Source organism: Gossypium arboreum, chromosome 7, assembly GCF_025698485.1.
Source record: "Gossypium arboreum isolate Shixiya-1 chromosome 7, ASM2569848v2, whole genome shotgun sequence".
In the NCBI taxonomy this organism is placed as follows: Eukaryota; Viridiplantae; Streptophyta; class Magnoliopsida; order Malvales; family Malvaceae; genus Gossypium; species Gossypium arboreum.
In genome coordinates this window covers 32,693,723-32,711,794 of record NC_069076.1, presented here as the reverse complement: position 1 = coordinate 32,711,794, position 18,072 = coordinate 32,693,723, and the positions used below count along the sequence as shown (strand labels likewise).

Below are 18,072 nucleotides of genomic sequence, written 5' to 3'. Positions count from 1 at the left end.
ACTAGACATAATAAGCTTCAATTTGATATGTATTTCACCACCAAATTCAATTTCTATGATTTTTAGTAAATTTTCAAGCTCGCGTTAGTGTTGCTGCGGTATTCTGTTTATGGTAAATTTCATCCTTTTTATGAGTTTTTATGCACTAAGTATCTTAATAGTTTTCCTTAACATCAAACATAATCTAAACTAACCATTTTCATAATTTATCATTATCAAGCATTTCCTCAACCATTTCACAACCATACCATAAGATCATTTACACAAAATGGGTATATTGCTATACATGCCATACTTAAATTTACAAGCCATTTACCAAAAATCTTCTGGATAGTGTGACTGAGCCTTCGACCTATCCCGACTCCTGAGCTGGCTTGTCCAAAACTACAATGAGTAAGAAGGAGGGAGTAAGCATAAATGCTTAGTAAGTTCATATGCAAATAATAAGTAACATAACAAATAGTTATACCAGTCAACATTAGCATACATCACTAAAACACATATCACATTTTTAATCATTCTTCATCATCTTATTACCTTATCGTGGTTGTATCAATACTCAACCCGAGGGTTAAATACATACCTGTCCAAAATATCCATTTCATATCACTTACCAATACGTCTCTTTACATCTCGAAATTTTCCTCCATTTGAGTAGAACTTTACCCGTTGAACACATCGGAATATAATTCGGATACATGGATAACTTGCACATAAGTGCCATATATGCAATCAAGCAATCATGTAACCCACCCATAAGTGAACTCGGACTCAACTCAACGAGCTTGGGCGTTCGCATCCATAAGTGAACTCGGACTCAACTCAACGAGTTCGGATGCCTAGTTACATCTCACGAACTCGGACTCAACTCAACGAGTTCGGACATTCGCATCCATAAGTGAACTCGGACTCAACTCAACGAGTTCGGATGCTCAACCATCCTAGTGACATGTCACTTGTATCCTAATCTATTCCTAAGGTTCAAACGGGCTTTTTCCTCGAACACTTATCCTTGTCGTCTTCCGTAGAATGCCGAAATCAATACTCAGTAACAATTATATTTAACAAGTAGTTCACATAATTTACATATTATTTGAAATTAACCACAAAGCATACATTTCATAATAAAATTCAGCATAACACATAATTAATATCAATAACTTAAAAATAACAATTATGCTACATTATTAACACATGAACTTACCTTGGTACCAAAATACAAAGATTTTGCAATTTAGTCCACAATCTTTTCTTTTCCTCGATTGAGGTCGATTCCACGCCTTTCTTGATCTAAAATAACACATTTAGCTTATTTAATACTCACATTATCAAATTAATCCTTAACTCAAATTTTGGCAAAATTACAATTTTACCCTAAACTTTTGCATATTTACATTTTTGCCCCTAGGCTCTGGATTAAACTTTATTCCTTATTCTTATGTTTTACAACATTCTGATCACTTTTCTATTCTATGGCAACATCAAATTCTCACTCTAACATGTACTTGTGACTATTAGGTATTTTTACCGATTAAGCCCTTTTACTGTTTTTGCTTAAAATCGAGTAGTACAAGTTGTCTAACATAATTTAAAACTTTATATTCTATCATAAAACATCAAAATACACAAATTTCACCTATGGGTATTTTTCCAAATATAAACCCTAGGTTAAATTATTGCTAACATAAGCTTTATCGAGTTAAGGGATCTCAAAAACGTAAAAATCATTAAAAGCGGGCTTGGAATCACTTACTATGGAGCTTGGAAGCTTGAAACAAACCCTAGCTATGGAGAACCCTTGAAATTTCGGCCTAATGAAGAAGATGGACAAAATTGGCTTTTAATTTTGTTTTTAATTCATTTTAATAACTAAATGACCAAAATACCCTTACTACTAAACTTTCCAAAAATTCCTTCCATGTCCTAATTTTGTCCATGAACTTAAAATTGCTAAAATTGCTATTTAAGACCTCCTCATTAATATTCCAAAACAATTTCATACTAAAAACTTCTAGAATGCAAGTTTTGCAACTTATTCGATTTAGTCCCTACTTTCAATTTAAGCACTTTAGGCATAGAATTTCATCATGAAATTTTCACACAATCATGCAATCATATCATAAACATCAAAATCATTGTAAAATAATTATTTCTATCTCGGATTTGTGGTCACGAAACCACTATTTCGATTAAGCCCTAATTTAGGATATTACACCCTGATTATCAAATTTTGACTGATGCTTCTAACATGTTTGCATTTGTAACTTTCAACTGATATTTGTTCCCCTTTCATGGAAAGTGTCATGCAATATCATTTAACACAAATGTGACAACTTCAATTATTGAGACGACTTTAACCCATGCTAACATTTCCCAATTATAGTTGATCTGATAGATATATTTCTGTATCATGTCTTCTAGAATATGAATCCCTCATTCTGACTATCCATCAATTTACTCGTGATTCCGTAAAATTTATTCCCGAATCGAGAAATAAACTCGAATATAAACGACTTACCTAACTTTTCAAATAAATAACCCGTTCTGACTAACACAATTAGGTCAATCTATCAATCGAATAATAACATTTTAGAATAATTCTTTCTTCTTGTTGTCAAGATAATCCAGTTATATTGTCTGTCATATTTCCATCAGAATACCAATAAAAGATCTCTACAAACAACATTAACTCAAATGAAACATAACATCCCGTTTTAACTCGTTGACATCAATCGAGATTACCTGCGGAATTAGAATTAATATATGTAACACCCTTTACCCGTATCCAAGGCCGAAACAAGGTACGAGGCATTACCAGACTTAACCATACACATAGACAAAAATCGGGCCATAAAATTTCATTTAATTCAAAACTTTTCAAACACATGCATAGACTCATATTTAAAGACATACAACGTGGCATAAATGAGCACTTACACATCCATAATCATGCAATAACATGTCATTCACTTTAAACATATTTGCTTACCATACTGTATATAATATACATTCTTACATTAACTATAACTAGACATGCTAAATCTTATTCTCATTTTATACTATCATAATGTAGTTATCAATTTGTCCATTAAACAACCATATTCAAGGCAACATTACTCATTTTCCATTTAATTCATGATCCACTGGCCTGCATTTAACTTACCTGATGTATTACCAATCATGCATAACAAACAAAGCTAACTATATCATCACATCAAAACATAGGACATGGCATGGCTAATTAAACTTATAAACCATAATGGATAAGGACCACATCTCATGATCATATACGATAACTCAATGCAGACTGATACATATGGTCAAAGTCATAATAATAATACATATCACAAACCAACTTCCTATACATGCCACTTACTTGATATTTATAATATTTGAATTAATTCTTCCAAAAATGACAGTTTGATAGTGTGATTTTGCCTCCGACGATCTCCAGCCTCAAGTTGACCTGCCAATACTAAAGAAATGGAGAGGATGGGTAAGCTTTACGCTTAGTAAGTCCATATGAAATTAATAAGCAATTACTAACATGCTTTTCAAGATAAAACACTATAATTGTACAATTACACATGTTCAGGTTAAGCTGTTTTATCAAGTTATAGATACTAAATCATTCATATCTGGAGCTAAAAAACTCCAAATTTAGTTTCATTAGTTTTCCTTGAAACTAGACTCATATACCTCTCTTCCATAAAATTTCCAAAATTTTTGGTATCGTCAATTAGTACAGTTTATTCATTAAATTTTCCCCTGTTTTGCTGTCCAACTGAATAGACCTCTCTTCACTAAAAATTATTTATCTCATATTTCAAGACTTAGATGATGTTCCCATCCATTTTTCCTGAAAGTAGACTCATTTAGGATTCTATTCATATAAAGTATAACACATAATTACTTGTTTACAATTTTTAACGATTTTTCCAAGTTAGAACAAGGGATCTCAAATTCATTTTGACACTGTCTCACAAAAAATTAGAATATCACATAATATAGAACTCTTTGCTCCCCCTGTTTCTTTTATATGAAAATAGACTCATTAATATTTAATTCCATAATTTATTTTAAATTTAATTCAACTCAAAAAATTTTTGGTGAATTTTCAAAGTCACGCAACTGCTGTTGTCCAACACTGTTTTACTACTAAAATTCACTCTTACATAATTTCACTTAATCCATTTTGTCTTATCGAAGTTCACTCAAATATCGAGCACATTGCTCAAAATTTTCATAAACATATACCTGCACTTATTCATCATATAATCATGTTCACATGTATTTTTACTTAATCGATTTTCCTGTTGAACTCTTCGGAATATTGACTGATACTAAGTTGCCTGCACATATTTTCACACTTGTAGACAAGGCTATCTGGTACGCATAGTAGCCTGCACTTAGTACTACACATGCGACCAATTATCCGGTACATGTAGTAGCCTACACTTAGTACTACACACGTGACCTAACCATCTGATACACGTAGTAGCCTGCACTTTATACTACACACGTGATCGAAGTTATCGGGTACGCATAGTAGCCTACACTTAGTACTACACATGCGACCAATTATCTGATACACGTAGTAGCCTGCACTTAGTACTACAACATGACCTCATAATAGATCATTCGTATCATTTCTATTCTGAAGGCTCAACCTGGAAATTCCTCACTTTCCAACATGTTAAAAATTTATTCATAGTCCTTTTTCAATTTGCAATTTAGAACAAATATTCATTCTATAGGCAGCCACATTTCATATGATAACAATATATAATAAAATAAAAAGAATCGATAAATTATTTACGTACAAACTTGTCAAAATCTCATCAGGTACAACCCACGTACTAGTAATTTAACATTCAATTCATGTAACAATAATTTGTCATTCAATTTCACATGACACAACAAGCATCACATTTTCCATATCATACACACCATCCATCAACTTCTCCTAAACATATTAAATCATACAATTTATGTCATAACAATAGAAAATTAAAATTCAAGTATGGTATTGCATTATTATTAACACACGAACTTACCTCGTATACGAAAATAGTCATTTTTACCATTTTGTCCACAACTTGGTATTTTGCCGATTTTAGCCCGAATTTCAATTTTCCTTGCTCTATCATTACAAATATAGCCTAATTAGGACTCACATTATTCAAATTGAACCAAAATCATATTTTAAAAAAATTACAATTTTGCCCCTAAACTTTGTCAAAATTACATTTTTGCCCCTAGGCTCGTAAATTAAACTTCATCCTATTTTCTTATGTTTAATGACATGCTGAGCTTTTTCCCTTCTATATCAACATCAAATTCACACTTTAACATGTACTTATGAACATTAGGTATTTTTACCGATTATGTCGTTTTACTCGTTTCCACGAAAAATCACCTAGTAAAAGTTGTTTAACACAATTTCAAGCTTCATATTCTTCCACAAAACATCAAAATAAACACATTTCACCTATGGGAATTTTTCCAAATATAAACCCTAGGATAAATTATTGCTAGAATAAGCTTAACCAAGTTACTAGGATTTCAAAAATGTAAAGAACTTTAAAAACGGGGCTAAGGAGCACTTAGAATAGAGCTTGGGAGTTTGAACAAACCTTAACCATGGCCGCTACTAGTAGAAATGGTTGAATGAAGAAGATGATACCTAATTTGGCTTATTTCCCTTTTTAATTCTTTTAATTATTAGTTTACAAAAATACCCCTAACTTAAAAATATTTTATTACACCCATTTCATGTCTATTTTTGTTGAACAATTAACCAATGGTCTAATTATCATTTAAGGACACTCAATAAAAAATTTCATAACAATTGGACACTTCTAGTATGCAGAACTCAACTTTTACATTTTTTACGATTTAGTCCTTTTGACTAAATTAATGCTCGAATGTCAAAATTTTCGAACGAAATTTTCACGAAATTATTTTGTGAAATCATAGACCATAAAAATATAATAAAAAATAAAATTTTCATCGTCGAATTTGTGGTCCCGAAACCACTGTTTCGACTAGGCACAAAATCAGGGTGTTACAACTCTCCCCCTTTAGGGATTTTCGTCCCCGAAAATCTTACCGAAAAAGTGGTCTTCACTTAGATTCCTCAATCTCATACTCGATACCAAAGTACCTTCGCTCAGGCGGTGCCTCCAATACATCTCTTTAATCTCTCATATAATTTGAAAGCTTATGGACTCAACTCCCAATTGTTCTTAAATTTTCAAAGGCTTCTCAGTTTCCCATGATATCATGACAGAAAACTCGGATCTCAATTTGGTTTATGGAGACTAGAATTCCAAGAAATTCAACAATCAAAGGGACCTACACTCTTCCGAAATAATCGTACAGATTTTCATCATCAATAAATCACAATCCAATAACATCTGAATCAAATTACAGTACACTTCATTACTCTCTGAATAAATAGGAAAATTTTCACTGTGAGCTTCGTACAGTTCTTTCTGTATAAGCCTCGGAATAATAATACCATGAATCAGATCCAATCTAAAAGTCAACATCAAAAGTCGATCCTCACTGTACTCTTTTAGTTTACTACTCACTATCACATTTTCCTTATTTTCTTGAAACACGTCACCCTTCATACCACAGTGCATTACTGAAAATTAGGAAATTATCTTTACTCAATGCAGACTAGTCCAGTTTAGACGCTTTGGTTAGCAATATTCTCATCTGTCCAAACCTTGCTAACATGTAATAAACTTTTCAGCTTTTTCAAGATGAAAACTTTATCATTCTTGGTAGCTTTAACTCATATCAAAATTTTCTAAGAGATATACACTTCTTGTTCAGACTATTTGCCTTTTACCCATAAAGAAATGAAATTCTGTTATCAGATTTGGGAAAAATGATCCTGACATAATTGTTATATGAAATCTTTCAAATAAGTAATTCACACAGATTAAACACTCGAGCCGATTTAAACACCATTGAATGACATTTTAAGTAATCCTTTCTTCTAGTTACTAAACAATTCATCATGTAGTCCTTTACTATTCATTCCTTACGCTAATCAAAACCATCTCAATTGCATTAGCTCAAGTAACCAAAATATCTCAATTGAAGACATTAACTATAATTGACTTATTTGAGAGAAGTATTCCACCATACCGATTGAAAGTCACACTTTTACCACTTATGCCTTTACTGTTGTCAAATCCTTACACGAAAATTTGAGAAATTCCAATGCTAAAATCACCACATTATAAAGATCAAATCAGAAATATAGTCATGCTTGTCATGATTATCACGAGATGAAGAACGCACTTCGAACATAAGTCATAATTGACAAATTATGGAATAAATATAACAAGAAAACCGAATAAAGAAATCCAAGATACGATACCACGCCGAAAAATCGAAAACCAAACTCATAGGAAAATATGGAAGATCTCGAAAATTCCTCAGAGAAAAGAAGTCCAGAAGAAAACATCATTTAATCCCACTGGAATCAAATATAACAAGAACAATGTATCTTCCCATACATATATATCAAATGGAGCATCAAGTAGAAGAAACAGTATCATAATATCATACATATCCTCTATCAATTCTTATCAGACGAAATGTAATAAAATGCCCGAGGAAATACAGCAATACAAATTATAAACCAGTCAGACTACCAATGCTTCTATCTAACATCAAGATTAGAAAACATTCCTATATAACAAGAATTTCTTCAAAAGATCAACAGCCATAGAAATTTTTCTGAGAACGGATAAATACATAGAACATCTCAGAAGAAACTGTTAAATCTTTTCAGCCGTAACTGTCACACTCAGATATTACACATTTCAAATATCATTTCGCACAACTAGTTCTGCCATCACAAATTTCATGTTAGACCTTTCACTAAAGAAGACCAATTCTGAATAAATTTTAATTTACACTTCTTTTGACCTTGTACCTGAGTAATTCAATTTACCAAAGTAAATTCATTCTCTAACTGGGACAGTGCATAGCTCCAATAATCTTTATGTCAACCTGATACTTTTCTAGCTCTGACTTTACTTATCAACTCATTCTCAATCTCTAATCATACTTATAATTATTCTATCATTGAACTCTTTGGTTTTTCAACTGGGAACTTATTCAGTACAAATCTCATGAAATTCCATTATAAGCACCACTTCGATAAGGGGGAGGGGTTGTAGGGCCTCTGACTCGACTTTCTTATACATATACATGTGACACAACTTTCATCATCATAGCAACATCGTCAAAATCATGTCATTCATTTCAGGCAACACAACATTCATGTTGGTTTACACCAATTTTTCAATTATCCCATTCAACTTGTCAAGTAAGCCAAGTGCACTACATCATATGAGTATTAAGCAAATATAGATATTTACCACAACATAAACTTTCATATCACATGTTCTAACATATATATCATAAACTTTTATTCATACTTTTCCGATCCGAGACCTATCATAATCATAATTTTACTCAAATACCTTCAATCACCTTGAACATGGTCAGTGCAGCTCGGTTGGAGAGTACCTTTGTCTAAATAAGACGGTGCTCTTATACATCGGGAAACATCACACTATTACGGATCCGTGGCATGTATAACTAGACTTTTACACATGCTAGGTTAGTCCGAGAACCGACTAAACCATAGCTCTGATATCACCAAATGTAACACCCCTTACCCGTATCCAAGGCCGGAACAGGGTACGAGGTATTACCAGACTTAACCATACACATAGATAAAAACTTGGCCATAAAATTTCATTTAATTCAAAACTTTTCGAACACATGCATAGACTCATATTTAAAGACATATAGCGTGGCATAAATGAGCACTTACACATCCATAATCATGCAATAACATGTCATTCACTTTAAACATATTTGCTTACCATCCTGTATATAATATACATTCTTACATTAACTAGAACTAGACATGCTAAATCTTATTTCATTTTATACCATCATAATGTAGTTATCAATTTGTCTATTAAACATCCATATTCAAGGTAATATTACTTATTTTCCATTTAATTCATGATCCACTGGCCTGCATTTAACTTACCTGATGTATTACCAATCATGCATAACAAACAAAGCTAACTATATCATCACATCAAAACATAGGACATGGCATTCTCATGATCATATACGATAACTCAATACAAACTGATATGTATGGTCAAAGTCATAATAATAATACATATCACAAACCAACTTCCTATACATGCCACTCACTTGATATTTATAATATTTGAATTAATTCTCCCAAAAATGATAGTTTGATAGTGTGATTTTGCCTCCGACGACCTCCAACCCCGAGCCGACCTGCCAATACTAAAGAAATGGAGAGGATGGGTAAGCTTTACGCATAGTAAGTCCATATGAAATTAATAAGCAATTACTAACATGCTTTTCAAGATAAAACACTATAATTGTACAATTACACATGTTCAGGTTAAGTTGTTTTATTGAGTTACAGATACTAAATCATTCATATCTAGAGATACAAAACTCCAAATTTAGTTTTGTTAATTTTTCTTGAAACTAGACTCATATACCTTTCTCCCATAAAATTTCCAGAATTTATGGTTTATCCAATTAGTGCATTTTATTCATTAAATTTTCCCCTGTTTTGCTATCCAATAGTTCTAACCTCTCTTCACTAAAAAATATTTATCTCATATTTCGAGACTCAAATGATGTTCCTGTCCATTTCTCCTAAAAGTAAACTCATTTAGGATTATAGTCATCTAAATTATAACTCATAATTATTTTTTTACAATTTCTAACGATTTTTCCAAGTCAGAATAGGGGATCTCGAATTCATTCTGACACTATCTCACAAATATTAGAATATCACATAATATAGAACTCTTTTGCTCCTCTTGTTTCTTTTTTATGAAAATAGACTCATTATTATTTAATTCCATAATTTATTTGAAATTTAATTCAACTTACACAATTTTTGGTAAATTTTCAAAGTCACACAACTGCTGCTGTCTAACACTGTTTTACTACTAAAATTCACTCTTACATAATTTCACTTAATTCATTTTGTCTTATCGACGTTCACTCAAATATCGAGCCCATTGCTCAAAATTTTCATAAAAATATACCTGCACTTTTTCATCATATAATCATGTTCACATGTATTTTTACTTAATCGATTTTCCCGTTGAACTCTTGGAAATATTAACTGATACTCAGTTGCCTACACATAATTTCACACTTGTAGCCAAGGCTATCTGGTACGCATTGTAATAGCCCAAAATTGGGTCTAGTTGGAACAGAGGTTTCGGGACCAGAAAATCTGAGATAGAAATAATTATTTAATGATTATTTTGAGGTCTATGATATGATTGCATGATTGTGTGAAAATTTCGTGAAGAAATTCTATGCATAAAGTGCTCAATTTGAAGTTAGGGACTAAATTGAATAAGTTGCAAAACTTGCATTCTAGAAGTTTCTAGTATGAAATTGCTTTTAAATATTACTTAGGAGGTCTTAAATAGAAATTTGACCAATTTCTAAGTGATGGACAAAAATTGGACATAGATGGAATTTTTGAATGTTTAGTAAGGAAGGGCATTTTGGTCATTTGGTAATTAAAAGAAATAAAAAGGGAAAATAAAGCCAAAATTGACTCATCTTTCTCATGGAGGCCGAAATTAGCATGGGGGAAGCCATGGCTAGGGTTTTCAAGCTTTCCAAGCTCAATAGTAAGTTCGTTATAACCCCGTTTTTCAAGTTCTTTACGTTTTTGGAATCCCGGTAATTTGATTAAGCTTATTCTAGCAATAATTTAAGCTAGGGTTCATATTTGGAAAGATACCCATAGGTGAAATGTGTTTATTGTTCTGTTTTATAATAGAATATGAGGTTTTAAATTATGTTAGAAACTTGTGCTACTCGGTTTTGAGTGAAAACGAGTAAAAGGGATTAATCGGTAAAAATACCTAATAGTCATAAGTATATGTTAGAGTGAGAATTTGATGTTGCCATAGAAGGGAAAAGTGATCAGCATGTCATAAAACATAAGAATAAGGGATGAAGTTTAATTCCCGAGCCTAGGGGCAAAAGTGTAAATATGCAAAAGTTTAGGGGCAAAATTGTAATTTTACCAAAGGTTGAGTGAAGGACTGTTTTGAATAGTACATTAATTAAATAAGTAAAATATGATGTTTTAGATCCCCGAAAATGAGATTTGAACCTAGAATGAGAGAAAAATAGAAAATTGGGAAAGTTGGTAAAATGGCCGTTTTAGTATCGAGGTAAGTTCATATGTATAATAAGCATTAATTTATGCATGCTTCAATGTAAAATTGATATATTCATTATGATTTCCGAGGTGTTGAAAGTATGTAAGTTGGTATGATAATAATACTGACAATAATCTTGTAATTTATATTTGAAAGTTAAATTTAGTGAATTAATTGAATTATATTAAATTAAATAATTATGGTGCCAAGTTTATGAATTGATTTAAAAATATGTCTATGGTACATGAAGTGCATTGAATTATCATACATAAATGTGATTCTATGATTAGGGATATTATGGGAAATTGTAAGTTCATATGATTTTTAATAAGGCAATGTGTAATTTAATGTTATTGCCTTGATATTAAATGAGATGTAAGTTTATATGTAAGTAATACATCAATATTACTTGTATTATGATATTTTATAATAATACTGGAAATATGTTTGTGGATAATTACTTGATTGGTGAAATTGTTGGAAAAGAGAGAGAAATCTCAGTTGAACCTTTGGAAAGATTGGATGATACAGATAGTATGTAGCTAGGTCACATGTATGGTGCTGAGTGCACATCATGTGTACAAGAGAGCTACAAGACATTATGATGTAGCTAGGTCGAATGGGTGATACTATGTGTACACCATGTAGACAAGAGAGCTACGGGATATATGTAGCTAGGTCGCATGCGTGGTTCCAGGTGAAGGACACCATGTAGACAAGAGAGCTACGAGATAAATTGGCTAGGTCACATGGGTGGTACTGAGTGTTCACCATGTGTACAAGAGAGCCGAACCATATGATTGGTGGAGCTATGTACTGAAACCACCAAGTATCGAGGATTGATCCGAAGTGTTTAACGGGAGACTCTCTATGTATTGCTTTGTGAGTTTTGTGATAAATAAGTGTAGGAACTTGATTATGTGAATGATGTGTTCATTAAGTGACCAGGATGTGGTGAGGTTATAAACAAGTAAGTTATACATGAGGATGATTTTATGGTGACCTTGTGATCATGGGCCTATACTTGTGATGTATGAAATGTGGTGAAAATGATTTGTGATATGTATGTTAAAATGAGGTTAATACAAAGAAAGTGTGAAAGAGTGAATTAGCAATAAAACTGTTTTGGACAGTAGCAGTGACGTGATTTTGAAAAATCACCAAAAATAGTATAAATTGAATAAGAGACTGAATAAGATATCAAATTAAAGTTTAATGAGTCTATTTTCATATAAAAGAAACAGAACAAGAAAATGAGTTCTATATTTTGAGATATTTAAGTTTTTGTGAGACTGGTTCAGAATGATTACGGGATCCCCTTTTTGGATAAAAATAATTAGAGGCTTAAACTTATATTTTTAAAATCCCTAATGAGTATATTTTCAAGATAAATCAACAAGAACATTATCCGAGTTCATCATTGTGAGATAATTAATTTTAGTGAAGAGAGGTCGAATCATCGGAAAGTGAAACAGGGAAATTTTAATGAATAAATCTGACTAATTGGCTAAACCAAAATTATGAAAATTTTATGGTGGAAATATATGTGAGTCTAGTTTTGGGAAATTTTATGGATCTTAATTTGGAGCTCTATAGCTCAAATTATAAATAAGTAAGTGACTATGACTCGTGTGGACAGTTTGATGTGAGCATTTATTAGTAAATTGTGAAATCGTACTTACAAGAATGCTATATATATTAAGGATGTGGAATGGAGAGAAGGAGGAGGAAAATAAATATATGTGGAATACATGGAAACTATGGTATATGAAATATTGATATAATGAAATAAATGATATGTGTTTATAAGAAAACAGAAAGAGAATGATATGTATCATGACATGTATATATATATATATATATATGACTAGTCTCAATGTAATGTTTGCTGGGTATGGAGTTGAATTGAAATGTTTCAGGAAAACATGTTATGTTGCGTATCTGAATTGTGGTATTTTATAAAGATATGATCTAGTTTTAAATATGAATGCTTAATGATTAAGCTGAAGATATTTTGTAAGATGATCATCTTGGTATAAATGTATAAGTGGTACTATAATAAACAAGGTAAAATGAGTATGAGAGACACATGTATGATGACATACAAATGCTATGTTTGTGGTTTAATTGGGAATATTTAATCATTAAATGAATACCATGTTATATGCTTTTGATTTTGTATAAATGTGTAAGAGATTAAGGTTGACCAAAGCTTGGAAAATAGCCTAGGTATATTCCACACAGGTAGAGACACGACCATGTGTCTCAGCCGTGTATGGAACACGACTTTGGGACACGGGTGTGTGGAGCCTTAAAACATGAAATTTCCAAGATTTTTGTAAGTTCTCGGTTTAGTCCCGAACCCTTTCTAAAGTATGTTTGGGGCTTTGTAGACTCAAATAAGGGACTCTGTGTAAGTGAATGAACGTTTTGAAATATGAATGAAATTTTATGGCCTATATTTTAGTTTAATGTTTGTATGTTTGTCCGGTAACGCCTCGTACCTTATCCCGGCCTCGGGTACGGGTAAGGGGTGTTACACGCATAGTAGCCTGCACTTAGTACTACATATGCAACCAATTATCCGGTGCATGTAGTAGCCTGCACTTAGTACTACACACGTGACCTAACCTTCTGATACACGTAGTAGCCTGCACTTAGTACTACACACGTGATAGAAGTTATTGGGTACGCATAGTAGCTTGAACTTAGTACTACACATGTGACCAATTATCCGGTACACATAGTAGCCCGCACTAAGTACTACAACGTGACCTCACAATAGATCATTCGTATCATTTCTATTTCGAAGGCTCAACCGGGAAATTCCTCACTTTCCAACATGTTACAAATTTATTCATAGTCTTTTTTCAATTTGCAATTTACAATAAATAATCATTCTATAGGCAGCCACATTTCATATGATAACAAAATATAAGAAAATAAAAAGAATCGATAAATTATTTACGTACAAACTTGTCAAAATCTCATCAGGTACAACCTCGCGTAATAGTAATTTAACATTCAATTCATGTAACAATAATTTGCCATTCAATTTCACATGACACAACAAGCATCACATTTTCCATATCATACACACCATCCATCAACTTCTCCTAAACATATTAAATCATACAATTTATGCCATAACAATAGAAAATTACAATTCAAGTATGGTATTGCATTATTATTAACACACGAACTTACCTCGTATACGAAAATGGCCATTACCATTTTCTCCACAACTTGGTATTTTGTCAATTTTAGCCTGAATTTCAATTTTCCTTGCTCTATCATTACAAATATAGCCTAATTAAGACTCACTTATTCAAATTAACCCAAAATCATATTTTGGAAAAATTACAATTTTGCCCCTAAACTTTGTCAAAATTACATTTTTCCCCTAGGCTCGTAAATTAAACTTCATCCTATTTTCTTATGTTTTATGACATGCTGATCATTTTTCCCTTGCATAGCAACATCAAATTCACAGTCTAACATATACTTATGAACATTAGGTATTTTTACTGATTATGTTGTTTTACTCGTTTTCACGTAAAATCGCTTAGTAAAAGTTGTTTAACACAATTTCAAGCTTCATATTCTATCATAAAACATCAAAATAAACACATTTCACCTATGGGTATTTTTCCAAATATGAACCCTAGGTTAAATTATTGCTAGAATAAGCTTAACCAAGTTACCAGGATTTCAAAAATGTAAAGAACTTTAAAAACGGGGCTAAGGAGCACTTACAATAGAGCTTGGGAGTTTGAACAAACCTTAACCGTGGCTACTGCTGGTAAAAACGTTTGAATGAAGAAGATGTTAGCTAATTTGGCTTATTTCCCTTTTTAATTCTTTTAACTATTAGTTTACCAAAATACCCCTAACTTAAAAATATTTTGTTACACCCATTTCATGTCTATTTTTGTCCAGAAATTAACCAATGGTCTAATTACCATTTAAGGACCCTCAATTTAAAATTTCATAACAATTGGACACCTCTAGGATGTAGAACTCTACTTTTGCACTTTGTACGATTTAGTCCTTTTGACTAAATTAAGTGCTCGAATGTCAAAATTTTTGAACGAAATTTTCAAAAAATTATTCCGTGAAATTGTAGACCATAAAAATATAATAAAAAATAAAATTTTCATCGTCGGATTTGTGGTCCCGAAACCACTTTTCCAACTAGGCCCAAAATTAGGGTGTTACAATATACAAGTTCAAGCTTGATCTTCCATCGTCTATACTTTTGCCGTTACCTATCCTTTTCATGAAAGCTAGAAATGGGATATATAATAAAATTATTTCAATTATTAACATTAAAGCTTTGAACCATACCGGAGCCACAACCATTAGATGAATTAAAACTATAGTACTATAATAAGACCAATTTTTCAACCGTATAGATAGAACAATACCTCAACATCAATAGTGTACTCCAAAATAAAAGACGAAAACCAAATGTAGTCCCAGTAACAACCAGTGCAGTAATACAACCTTTATAATCTATGATCTATATTGCCATGCTCCCATGATTGAACCAAGAATTATAACTGTAATAGATGTAATTACCTCAGGCCAATAAATATCCTTTAAAGATAAACCATGTTTGATAGATTAAAAAATAAGAACGATAAGAAAATCGAGATAAATAAATCCAATATATAAAGCTCTATTGAATTCCCGAAAATACAACCCATATTGAATGATAAAGAGATTGATGATACCCTAAAGAAAATCCAGAAGAAGATTACCGCTCATACGTACTGGAATCAGTTGTGACAGAGACAACATAAACTGCATTTATATATATAATTCACAGCATCAACCAGTAGAAGAAATAAAATAACATCATATGAGTCTTATCTTTGAATCTTCTACCAAACATAATAGAATAGAATGCCAAAGAAAAAAATAGTGTAATATCGATTGTAATCAATCAGACTAACAATACCTCTGTCTAATGTTATGATTGGCCAGCCTTTCTATATAATAAGAATCACCTCTAAAGATGAACAATTATATATACCACTGAGAGTAAATGAACATATAGAATACCCAGAAGAGATCTCGTAAAATACTCGCCAGAACAGCTGCATTCAAATATATTTTCAATTCAAACACTATCCTACTGACTACTAAAGTCATCGGTGATCTTACATTATCCTGTTCCACTTAAAAAAATCAATGTAGAGGAAATTCTGGTTAACCCGTTCTTTAGATATCATATCTGATGAAGTTGATCACCTGTGAATCACTGCTTCTTTAATAGCTATGTTACTTATCCCGAATGATCGTCAAAAAAATCTAATATCTCTTCTAGAATCGTCTTTACTTACTAACCAATTCTCGAATCTGACCACAGTATTAATAATTCAATTGTTGAATTCTTTAGCTCTTCATTTGCAGACTTAGTCAATCTAAATCTTGTATATTTCGTTCTATAAGACTTTGAGGGTAAAGGGGTGGAGGTCGTAAAGCCACTAGATCTAATTCTCATATATACATATCAAACATATCTTTCATTAATAACATAACATTATGAACTTTTTCTTTTACTTTTATGAGTTTTTGCTCATCCCTAGCAACTTTTTACTCAAATAACTCAATATCGCTTTCATCATTATTAGAATTAGCTCGGCTGGAAAACGCCTATATCTATAAGTAAAACAAATCTCATCAGAGTCAGGAGAAATCACACTATCACAGGATATATAATGGTATGTATTTCTAGACTTCATACTTGGTACATTCAGCCTGATAACTGAATAAATTGTAGCTCTAATACCACTAAATATAACACCCTTTGACCCATATTCGTCGCAAAAATAGGGTTACAGAGCATTACCGTAAAAAAATAACTCAAATCATTCATTTCTAATCATTTCATAAATCATAACATATTCCATTCAAACACATGTATAACGTCCCTAATTTGAGCCCTCGAGGCCTTAGAAACACTTTAGAAACAATTCAGGAGTAAATCAGAAACATTTAAAACTTCATGGAAAAAAGATGGAAAAATTCACACTACAGGGATCACACGGCCATGTGGACAAGCCGTGTGACTCATATGGCTGAGATACACGCCCGTGTCTCAAGCCGTATGGACATTCGAAGTGGGTATATAAGGTCATGTCCTAGCTCGTGTCTGTGCTTGTGTAACTCTCAGACTTGGTTCACATGGCCAAACCACAAGCCCATGTGCCCGGCCGTCTCACTCTCGAAATGCAACCTTTTATAAACCTACAGGGGACACTCAACTGTGTCGTGTGGCCATGTGTCACACACGACTGAGACACGGGCTTGTGTCTTAGGCCGTATAGACAACAAATAAGCAATTTTCAAGCCAATTCTCTCACCCAAAACAAGCTTACGCACAAAAGGCATTTGCACCTATATTCAAGCATTCAAAATGTACTTAAAACATGCATAAATAAACTAGATCATTATGGTATTTGTTCATACAACCAATATGCCATAAAGGCACCTCAAACAAAAATAATGAAATCAATCTAAACACATACATGTTTTGGCATAAATCAAATATACATAACCACAAATCATCACGCCAAGACATAGCACAATTGACCATAAATCAAACCTCAACAAAATTTACCAAATTGATCATTAAAAACATATATCTACTTGACCATTTCAACATTAACCATTTAAGCACCAAAATGCCAAAATGTCATCAATCATAAACCACATATATATACATGCCAACATGACAACTAATTCATCAACCAAAATACCATGTTTACAAGTC

General features: G+C 32.2%; 1 long non-coding RNA gene across 1 annotated transcript; it reads right to left on the bottom strand.

Moving 5' to 3' along the window:
* Nucleotides 1-205: 205 nt before the first annotated feature.
* LOC128295212 (uncharacterized) lies at nt 206-1,274 on the bottom strand. The gene is made up of 2 exons (XR_008285552.1): nt 1,205-1,274; nt 206-384 (listed from the first exon to the last, which is right to left on the bottom strand). It is a non-coding gene; the product is annotated as an uncharacterized LOC128295212 (long non-coding RNA).
* Between the last annotated feature and the right edge of the window lie 16,798 nt (nt 1,275-18,072).